Genomic DNA, 8,404 nt, shown 5'->3' on the forward strand with positions numbered 1-8,404 from the left:
GTGGAGAACATAAACAGGCAAAGACGAAAACTAAGGCTAAGGTCAAAATAACAGACGACCCGACAATAGCATGCAGAAAACAAAGGGCTTAAATACATACAAGAGGTGATCAGGGGAAGTGGAGACACATGGGGGAACAGCTGACTGACATAAACCTAATGACAGGACCAGGAGAGGAAAGCTAAATACAATGAACAAAGAACAAAGACACTGTCCATCCATCCATTTTCATCCGCTTTATCCGAGGCCGGGTCGCGGGGGCAGCAGCCTAAGCAAAGAGGCTCAGACCTCCCTCTCCCCAGCCACCTCCTCCAGCTTATCCGGGGGAATACCAAGGCGTTCCCAGGCCAGCCGAGAGATATAATCTCTCCAGCGTGTCCTGGGTCTGCCCCGGGGCCTCCTCCCGGTGGGACATGCCTCGAACACCTCGCCCAGGAGGCGCCCAGGGGGCATCCTTGTCAGATGCCCGAACCACCTCAGCTGGCTCCTTTCGATGTGGAGCAGTAGCTGCTCTACTCTGAGCCCCTCCCGGATGGCCGAACTTCTCACCCTATCTCTAAGGGAGAGGCCAGCCACCCTTCGGAGGAAGCTCATTCTGCCGCTTGTATCCGCGATCTCGTTCTTTCGGTCACTACCCACAGCTCGTGGCCATAGGTGAGGGTAGGGACGTAGATCGACCGGTAAATTGAGAGCTTCGCTTTTACACTCAGCTCCCTCTTCACCACGACGGACCGGTGCAGCGTCCGCATTACTGCAGCTGCAGCCCCAATCCGTCTGTCGATCTCCGGCTCCCTTCTCCCATCACTCGCGAACAAGACCCCGAGATACTTGAACTCCTCCACTTGGGGCAGGAACTCATCCCCGACCCGGAGTGGGCACTCCACCCTTTTCCGGCTGAGAACCATGGCCTCAAATTTGGAGGTGCTGATCCTCATTCCTGCTGCTTCACACTCGGCTGCGAACCGCTCCAGTGCGAGCTGGAGGCCCTCACCCGATGAAGCCAACAGAACCACATCATCTGCAAAAATCAGAGATGAGATTCTGAGGCCACCAAAGCGAAAGCCCTCCGCCCCTTGGCTGCGCCTAGAAATCCTGTCCATAAAAATTATGAACAGAACCGGAGACAAAGGGCAGCCCTGGCGGAGCCCATCACCCACCGGGAACGAGTCCGACTTATTGCCGGCAATGCGAACCAAGCTCTTGCAACGGTTGTATAGGGATCAAATGGCCCGTAGCAATGGGCCAGACACCCCATACTCCCGCAGCACCTCCCACAGGACACCCCGAGGGACACGGTCGAATGCCTTCTCCAAGTCCACAAAACACATGTAGACTGGTTGGGCAAACTCCCATGCACCCTCAAGTATCCTCGAGAGGATAAAGAGCTGGTCCAGTGTTCCGCGACCAGGACGAAAACCGCATTGTTCCTCCTGTATCCGAGGTTCGACTAGCGGACGAACTCTCCTTTCCAGCACCCTGGCATAGACTTTCCCAGGGAGGCTGAGGAGTGTGATCCCCCTGTAGTTGGAACACACCCTCCGGTCCCCCTTCTTAAAGATGGGGACCACCACCCCGGTCTGCCAGTCCACAGGTACTGCCCCTGATCTCCACGCAACATTGCAAAGGCGTGTCAACCAGGACAGCCCTACAACGTCCAGAGCCTTCAGGAACTCGGGGCGGACCTCATCAACACCAGGGGCTCTGCCACCAAGGAGTTGTTTAACTGCCTCAGTGACCTCGCCCCCGGAAATTGGCAGGTCATTCCCCTCATCCCCAGACTCTGCTTCCTCCTCGGAAGACGTGTCAGTGGGATTAAGGAGGTCCTCGAAGTATTCCTTCCACCGCCTGACAATTTTCTCAGTCGACGTCAACAGCGCTCCGCCAGCACTATACACAGTGCAGGTAGAGCACCGCTTTCCCCTCCTGAGACGCCTGAGGGTTTGCCAGAATCTCTTCGAGGCAGTCCGAAAGTCTTTTTCCATGGCCTCTCCGAACTCCTCCCACACCCGAGTTTTTGCTTCAGCCACTGCCCGAGCCGCATTCCGCTTGGCCTGTCGATACCTGTCGGCTGCCTCCGGAGTCCCACAGGCTAACCAAGCCTGATAGGACTCCTTCTTCAGCCTGGTGGCTCCCTTCACCTCTGGTGTCCACCATTTGGTTCGGGGATTACCACCACGGCAGGCACCAACCACCCTGCGGCCGCAGCTCAATGCAGCAGCTTCGGCAATGGAGACGCTGAACATGGTCCATTCGGACTCGATGTCCCCAGTCTCCCTCGGAATGCTGTCGAAGCTCTGCCGGAGGTGTGCGTTGAAGATCTCGCGGACTGGGGCCTCTGCTAGACGTTCCCAGCACACCCTCACTATGCGTTTAGGTGCACCAGGTCTGTCCAGTGTCCTCCCCCGCCACCTGATCCAACTCACCACCAGGTGGTGATCAGTTGACAGCTCAGCCCCTCTCTTTACCCGAGTGTCCAGAACATATGGTCGCAGGTCTGGTGATACGATTACAAAATCGATCATCGACCTACGGCCTAGAGCATCCTGGTGCCACGTGCACTTATGGACGCTCTTATGTTCGAACAGGGTGTTCGTTATGGCCAAACTGTGATTAGCACAGAAGTCCAATAACAAAGCACCGCTCGGGTTCAGATCAGGGAGGCCGTTCCTCCCAATCACACCCCTCCAGGTCTCGCTGTCGTTACCCACGTGAGCATTGAAGTCTCCCAGCAGGACAACAGAGTCTCCAGGTGGAGCACCTTCCAGCACCCCCCCCCCCCCAGGGACTCTAAGAAGGCTGGGTACTCTGAACTGCCACTCGGCGCATAAGCACAGATGACATTCAGGACCCGTTCCCCGACCTAAGGCGCAGGGAACAAACCCTCTCGTCCACCGGGAAAAACCCCAACGAACCGGCATACAAAGACACTGTCAGAATAAAACAGGAAACACTAAAACTAGACATGACAACACAAACCTAACAGACCTAATACATGATGAATGAATACAAAACCCCAAAACATAGAAAACCCAGGAACAATAACCAATAACCGCCCAAACTAAAGGCAAATAGGAAATAACACAAAAACTAATAACATATCAAAAAATGAGAAAAATAGAAAGAGAACTCAGAGTGCTGGGTCAGAGCCTGTGACAAAAACATTTTCATTGAGGAAGCACTTGTTTTTACTAAACCATGTAATCCATTATTTTCTCAGATGGTTGTACAAACAATAACGATATTATGTCATATCCATATCATGGCAGACAACATATGCTCAAGTGTTGGGTTTTCTTAGTTATATTTTGTAGGGTCTTAAACCTACAGTGTGAAGTGCCGTGGCATTCATTTTGTTGGCACCATACAAATAAACTGAATTGTAATGAATATAATATCAAGCCCCACACTTCTGCCTTTATATACACTTTGTCCAAAATACTGGCTCACACCACCAAATCAATGCACAAAACAGGGTCCACAAGGACATGGATGAGCGTGTGTGGTGTGAAGGAACTTGACTGTCCTGCACTGAACCCTGATCTTGCTTTGTGGACTGAGTTCATTGATTTGTAGGGTGAGCCAATACATGTGACAATTAAAGTGTAAGTAGCTGAAATAATTTTTAACAAATGGGTAAAAGAAGGAAAAAAAATCAAAACTGTTGCACTCAAAAAACCTATTGGACAGAGACAGCGTCTTGCAAGATGCAAGAGAGCTTGTCTTCATTGTTATTCGTCTTGTGTAAATGTCCAGAAAGCATGGGCCATGGATAATCTGTGGAGACACAGGTAACAACACATTGGTCACTTAAATTATACAAGAAATTCACTAAAAATGGCAAAAACAGTTACCTAATTTGAAGTTCTCCACTCAAATTCAGTAAGCCACTGGAGGAAAGTTGTGACATGAGGGTTAATGTGAACAACCTTTCGCTTCACAGTGGTCCCAGGGCAACATGTTGTCATTATGCAACATAAAATAATTTCAATACTTCACTTCTTCACATTGTCTAGATAGTCATAAAGCAAATAGCTACGTACTGTTAATTATTAATGGCCTTATGTACATAAGTCAATTTTAACATATTATAATTGTACATAATTGAGAATTATTCTGCACATTAAACACACCTAACAAAGAGTCAGCCCAGCTAAATTACCGGAGATGAATCACCTGTATGGTTATTTTGGAGTTCATAGTTTGTGCTGCTGTTAAACTTTACAGTATTGACTTCAGTATTTCTGCTGTTGGTGTAGCTAAACTACTACGTTGAGTAATATGTAATGTGAAATTTGATATTGTTACTTTGTTGGATTCACTGAGACACTTGTCCAACAACCTTGGTTTATAAAGGAAATTACAGAAATTTGAGCTAACAAAACAGAGACTGGATACCTGTGTCCACGAAAAGCTCCTGTGCCAAACAGAAATTCTAATATGGTCTAATCAGCTCTATTTCATGAATGACTTCTTACCAAGCATAATCAGCCTTGGGGTGATGGGCAGGTTGCTCTCTGCTTCAAGGGACACCCTGGTAGATGTTTCCTGCCAGAAAAAGGACCAGGACATTTTATGTAACAAATAAAAAAATATAACAGGACAGCAAGCAACAGCATTAAACATAGAGCTGTATGAAAAAAGCTTACATCTGCTAAGACAAAGAGGGAGTCTTCATCTTCCTTGTAATACTTCATCATGAGAAGTATGGCTGCTGTGCCAACCTTGTTGTTGGTCAAAACTCACTCACTTTCTATCTGCTGGATGAGTGTCCTTATACCAAGGTTCCATTTGAGCTTCTGGGTGGAGAAATAGTTAACAATCCTTCTGACTTGGGTTATGAGGGCCTGACCTAAGCGCTCACTGATATCGATGCCTGTGAGTTTGGAAAAGTGGTTCGAAAGACCTTTCCAAGTAAGCAAGAATGGCCATTGCTCCTGAATTTCAGCTACTGAAAGTGAGGGACAACTTTTGATAAGCTGCCACTGAGAAATATATGTGAGGCACATGAAGTCATCCACATCAGGTCTCTCCACAGTTCTAGGTCCTTCTGAATTAAAAATTGTTAACACGATGTGTTTCTTTTCCTCTAAAGAAGCTGGCGTTTCCCCCTCAGGAAGTTCAACTGGCTGCCAATTTATACAGCCATAGCTATCCACAAGGCATCTAACTTTTTTATGTGAGGTTGCATTACTGTTGGGACTGCAGTCTTCCTCATTCCTGGTTCTCTTTGTTTGACGAAGTCTATGTGTTGTATTATCTCGATTAACATGTTCAACTCTAGATTTGATGCTTCTTAGTAGTGAATAATGTCCACAACCCAGTCTTTCTCCCTTTTCAGTAAAATCTGGAAATTTGAAAAGTTTGAGGGTATCTGTTTACAATGATCTTAGCAACCTCTTCACAAGATGCACGTTTAGGGTTTCTGCAGTTAACTTGCATGGCCTCCACAACAATTCTAAACATACTTCTGTCCTCTGGATAACCTCTGTCTCCTCTTGTGATTGCATGCGACAGCTGGAGTGGAAATCATTCCCAAGCTCCAGAGTAATGGTGTCATTCAAATTCTTTGGTCTGCCATCTAAAAAAAAGAGAGATGGTGTTAGATTCAGTGTCTACTTTTGTTACAGCTGCAAAGATCCTGAAATTCCTCTATGATGCTCTGTATAGTGCTGGTTGGCAAGAGCATTTTAGCCTGCATTTTTAAATGACACAAAGTCAACTGTCTTCTAATAGATTAACTGCGTCCTGTCCTTGTATTATGGCAAATCCCCCAATTTCTTGTTGCCTTGACTGCTGAACTATCTACTTATGTTTTCGAGAAATATGGCTGGAAAATGATGTTCGGACACTGAAGTATTTAGAGCAACCTTCAAATGGACATAATACTTTCCCCCCCATCTTTGATATGAAATCTGAGAGGGGCACAAAGAGCTGTGAAGTTTTGTGCAGCATACCCACATCCAGGAACTTGACAGCTGAGGTCAACAGTGAACTTATAAAACTCCTCCTCAGTGGTCTCCCTTCTTGTTCTGTGATTCCTAGGCATATGTGAATGAAGGCAGAAAATGTTCTGAAAGTGGCAGGGCAGTTCTCAGTTCCACAAGAAAGCCTATAGTTAGCTACATGTTTGTGGCTTTTAACATGCAAACTGAACAATATATATTTGCATGCACTGAAGCCACAAAATTTAGAAATACACATAGTTGCAAAAAGTTCAGTGACCAATTACCTTTCCTAAATGACATATGCCATGCAAAAAGTAAGAGTATTGTCAATAGGGACCAATTCCCAGTTTTTACATGATCAAAATTATTCACAAAAGGCTTCAGTAAACAGAAAATGTGTTCCGACAAGAGAGCAGTGCACAAAAATGAAAAGATATTTGAGCTCGATGCTTTAATGGGTTTAACATGACTTAGTCAGCACTCCGCACCATACAGGTAGTACAAGCACACCTGAAAACACTGACCAGCTAACAGCTTTAAGCATTTGGGCGCAACCTCGGTAGTTCACCGATTCACCTGTTGCAAACGTCCAAGTTTCTATCAAGTCTCATAAATCCATTGGCAACTATTACCTAACTAGTCTTTTGAGTCTCCACATTCATAGATATTGACATTTTGTCTTAGCATTTGAATTAAAATATCCTGGTAGCTTGAAAGTCAAAACAAACAGTACTAAGAACGCATTTCTGACTTCTCTCGAATAAGTGAAAAAAAAAACCACTTACCTTCAGACTGATTAGCTGGTTCCGATCCAACTTTAATGTGTCCCATGTCAGTCCGTTTTAGGAAAAAAGTGTTATGTGGTTTCATTTAATTTTGAGATACTCCCGCATGGACGAGCAATTTGGAGTCTAGCAGAGTTATCACGAATAGCATACGATCTTCAGATATAATCCAATCAACCATGCATTTAACCCGATTGAACATCCAGTTACCTCTGACTACTTCTAAGTTGCACATGTTAACGGTCTATTCATCAATTGTTGATGGTCATGTTGTTCTCCTGCTTTGCAGCTTTGTTTGAGTCTGAACTGCGGCTTAAACGTGCAAAACTTGAGAAGCAGATCAATAGTTTCTTCTTGTTATTATTTAATGGTGGTTGGCAACCAGCGAAAGGATCATTAACCACCTCGAGCAATATTTTCTATCCCCATTGTTGTTTTGAAAGTGAATACCCGACGTGTGCGTCATACGTCACGTTGTACGTCAGGTGAAGGTGTGGTGTCGGCTATCGCACCTGTCGCATTACAAAGCTTTAAAAACGTAACAATCGCTTTAAAAACACAACCCAATGTACTAAACATGAACAAACATAAACATCCGTGTTACATTATCACGTATATCCAGGACATCTCTTCTGAACAAAGACGAAGTGGTGCTACAAAGGAATTATTTCTTTAGGAGAGTGCATTTAATAGCAGTCTGGCCTGCAACAAAATGCACCGCTAAAAATACAGTTTCTGCTTGTCCCAGAATTTATTAATTTTGAGAGTGAAGTCGTAGGACTGATGCTGGTTAGTGGTGTAGGTTTCATGGATGTGACACCTTAACTTGAGTAAAATGACGACCAGAGCATATTATTAGGTTAGTTCACTGTAGTTAGGCAGAGGTGTCTTAAAAAGTACCACCTTATACAAACCAAATGAAGGTCCAGTATAAGAAAGAATAAGAAGAGAAAAAAGGAACACCCTGCTAAATGAAGTCATTTTTAAACATTACTCTAAATGTAGCCATTAGTTTTTGTTGCTGGCCATACAAAAAATAAGTATACTTCAGTTATATTTCCCAAGTATACCTTACCTAGTACGGATACTAATAATGCTTCTTGGGATTATATTGGCCCCCGTTTTAGTACATAACAGTATTCTTGAAATTAATTTTTTGATGTACTTTTTGTTCACCATAAATGTACTAGCATAATGTCATAATGTCTACAAGAGTATAATTAAATATACTCGACTCTATCACAATACTAACCTTACAGTATTAATAATGTTTCACATTGTTTGAATAAACAAATACATTTATTAATATATGAGGTTCCATTCAGTTCAAGGAATTAAATTTTAGTGTGGCTGCAACTTACTCCTTAAGTTAAAAATTATGCTGTATATTGTAGTTTATATGTTATACTACTTTCACAGTGAATCGCATTTTATAGTAATACACTCTGAATGAGGATTTAAGTAATTACTCTTAGATCTACAGTAGAAAACAACAGAAATCTGGATGGTGTAATAGTATAATCTCAGTAACATAACCAATTATTACATTTGCTGTATTTTACAGCTGTTTCCATGAGTACGGTGAGTTACCGTAAAAATAATGTAATCTCATGGAATTTTCCCACAATTACATGCAAATTACAGTACCAAACTGCAAACATCCTTTAGAGTTTT

General features: G+C 44.2%; 1 pseudogene; it reads right to left on the bottom strand.

Moving 5' to 3' along the window:
• Positions 1-3,676: 3,676 nt before the first annotated feature.
• Positions 3,677-6,776, bottom strand: LOC147336503 (uncharacterized; annotated as a pseudogene).
• Positions 6,777-8,404: the final 1,628 nt, after the last annotated feature.

Source organism: Aulonocara sp. 'chitande type north' Nkhata Bay, linkage group LG3 (genome assembly GCF_057382095.1).
Source record: "Aulonocara sp. 'chitande type north' Nkhata Bay isolate Kocher_YH1m ecotype deep benthic linkage group LG3, A_spYH_male_GT1.1, whole genome shotgun sequence".
Classification (NCBI taxonomy): domain Eukaryota; kingdom Metazoa; phylum Chordata; class Actinopteri; order Cichliformes; family Cichlidae; genus Aulonocara; species Aulonocara sp. 'chitande type north' Nkhata Bay.